This window comes from Scylla paramamosain, chromosome 23 (assembly GCF_035594125.1).
Source record: "Scylla paramamosain isolate STU-SP2022 chromosome 23, ASM3559412v1, whole genome shotgun sequence".
NCBI lineage: Eukaryota > Metazoa > Arthropoda > Malacostraca > Decapoda > Portunidae > Scylla > Scylla paramamosain.
This window is the reverse complement of record NC_087173.1, coordinates 3115486-3117985: the sequence shown is the minus strand read 5'-3', so window position 1 is coordinate 3117985 and position 2500 is coordinate 3115486. Positions and strand designations below refer to the sequence as shown.

Sequence of the window (2500 nt, the reverse complement as noted above, 5' to 3'; positions counted from 1 at the left end):
ACGCGTATTCCAGACAAGTCATCTACATACATAGTACATCCACATTCTCGAGCATCGCCTCACATATCAGTCCTTGCGATTCCCACGTCACCACCACCACCACCATAACAATAATGACAGGTCAGTCAATATTTTTAATCATATAATCTAAAGCTGTATATGTACTTTTGCTATGAAACTTTCCTGATCATTATTATCATTATTACAACATTAACAATAATATTAAAAGAGTTTGTCCTACGTTTTCAAGTCATATAATCTAAATGTGTATTATTTTCCTTACAATATCACAATAATACAGTATTCATCTTTATCAACAGACAACACCAAAACCTTAGCGATCTTTAAATGAACATAGGCTAGAAGCAACACCATATCCATTCCCCACCATCTACGTGAGCGGGGAAACCTACACCCATGATCCCTGTGCCGCTAAAAATACACCAGCAACACACTGGTAGCTTTTGGCTGAGTCCTGTAAACACTACCACACCTGCCCGCATTCAGAAACGCTTTGCTCTCCCACCAAGACTATTTTCCAAGACCACAGAGATGACTAGCCGCGTTCTCAAAGGTGTTTCTCCTGTTCATATTGTAGAAATCTTATCAATTTGTCACTAGAGCCATAAATACGCCGTTAAAAACCAGTGTAACGCCACCTACAGCCTTTTGAAAGGTGCGGAGTTGCGGCGTGGAGTGTTTCAAAGTACGGAGGCAAAGCACTCCTCTTCCTTTCCCTTGCTTCCCTAACTACCCGCTAAATTGACTTCTCGCATAACCGGATTGCAATGAACGCCTCAGAGATTCAATAAAGACTAAATCAACCCAAACGAGATCCGGAGGCGAGGACACGAAATTCGAGTGAGATCAGTGGTTCGCGCGGATGTGGTTTCTTTCAGTCCCCCTTTGAACTCTCCTCACCCCGACACGTTTTCTATGTTTCGGGCGGAGGTTTTTAAAATTCACTCGACGTCGCCTCTTGTTTGTAAGTCTTTCACTCTCGTATTTTGCTTCACCACGGGGAAGTTCACTCATTTTTCATAGGATGTGGTGAGAGTGTGGTGGTGGGGGTGGGTGGTGAGGGCCTCGTGTGATGATGGCAGACTGCAGGGCGTCGCTTTGTGTGAGTTAATTAATGCGAGGGAGATATTTTAATTACACTCAAAGATTCTGTACGGTTTGCGTGTTTATTTATTTATCTGTTAACGTTTTTTAGGATGGTTTGGTGTACATACGTCACTGGCATTCTCTCGCAAACTTTACTCACGATATTTTACGAGTTTATGAGTGAAAGACGAGAGAAAGAACGTACTTGAAACTTTACCACGTCATCATGCACGGCTCCACACCAGGCAATAATTCCCTGACCTTCGTAACTTCTTTCATTTAAGTGTAATTAGGGAAGGATTTCTAGTTAGGCAGAAACGCGCCACCACCACGAGAAATATGATAAACACATAATACACACAAAGTTCCCTAAGTTAAGCGAAACACGCCCCTCCACCTCTCTGCGTTTGGCGCTATTTTAGTTTCCCCATTCGAAAACCACGCTTTCCCACCAGGTCCCCAACACTGTAAGGGGTAGGAGCTGTAAAAAATAGGAAATAGAGCCGCGAGACTTCTTCATAATTACCTGTTTATCATTTACTGACTGGTTTACTATTTACATTGTTTACCATTTAACTCCTTCGCAACTCTACATAGAATATACGTACGCACTTAGCTCAAACATGTACTAGCTTTTCTTCTTCCTCTTCCAATTTCACGCATCTTTTTCCTTCTGATATTTTTTTTTCTCAATGATACGAAAAACACACTTCATGTCCTTTCTTCCTTCCTCTAATATAACCTCTTTCGTTTATTTCCTACCTATTTCATGTGACACGACGGGAGAAGAAGCATGCATGAGACGAGTTCTTAAAGTAATAAACACAGGAGAGAAACCGAGGCAGGCCATGACGCGAGAGAACCGAAGACCGAGGTGGGGAATCCTTGTTATGTTACCTGTCACTCTCACACCTGATACTTCTCTTATTCCACTCACGCTACTCAAGCCTCCACCTCTACCCCTTTGACAGCCGCTAGGCAACAAACACCACACCAGATATCACGGCAACACACTACAGGCTCAATATTAATAACACACTGCACGACACGGAATTAGCCTACTGTTTCCCGCCCTCCTTTTTATACCTGCCGTCACGTCACGTACACACCTTTACTCATTTTCTCCTTTTCTAGGCACTATCACGTGTTCACGCTTACGCACACGTATTTATGGAGGTTAAGGTATATTTCAATTAACTGCAGAAAACCACTGACCTTCGTGATGGGTAGTAAAGGAGGAAATTTCAAGCGTCCGTCTCGCGGCACAGTCACTCGAGCTGTGAACACCATCGCCTGTGCACATGCGCGGCGTGTAGTGTAAACAACCATAACTGTTCTAAAATGTTCCTTTCCCACCGCTTTTTTTTCCTTTCTTTCTTTCCCTACTAGTGAT

The 2500-nt window shown here is 43.0% G+C and overlaps 2 protein-coding genes across 7 annotated transcripts in view; one reads left to right on the top strand and one right to left on the bottom strand.

The window, feature by feature from the left end:
* LOC135112022 (uncharacterized) overlaps positions 1-2417 on the bottom strand; it is a 243415-nt gene extending 240998 nt beyond the window's left edge. For 5 of the 6 annotated variants that reach the window (XM_064025860.1, XM_064025859.1, XM_064025864.1 and 2 more), the window contains exon 1: positions 2323-2416. The gene's annotated coding sequence lies outside the window, so the exon portion shown is untranslated. Of the gene's footprint in view, positions 1-2322 lie in introns of all 6 variants that reach the window. The other variant, XM_064025865.1, reaches the window with a different exon arrangement.
* LOC135112021 (uncharacterized) overlaps positions 1-2500 on the top strand; it is a 73598-nt gene that overhangs the window by 33627 nt on the left and 37471 nt on the right. The window lies entirely within an intron of this gene.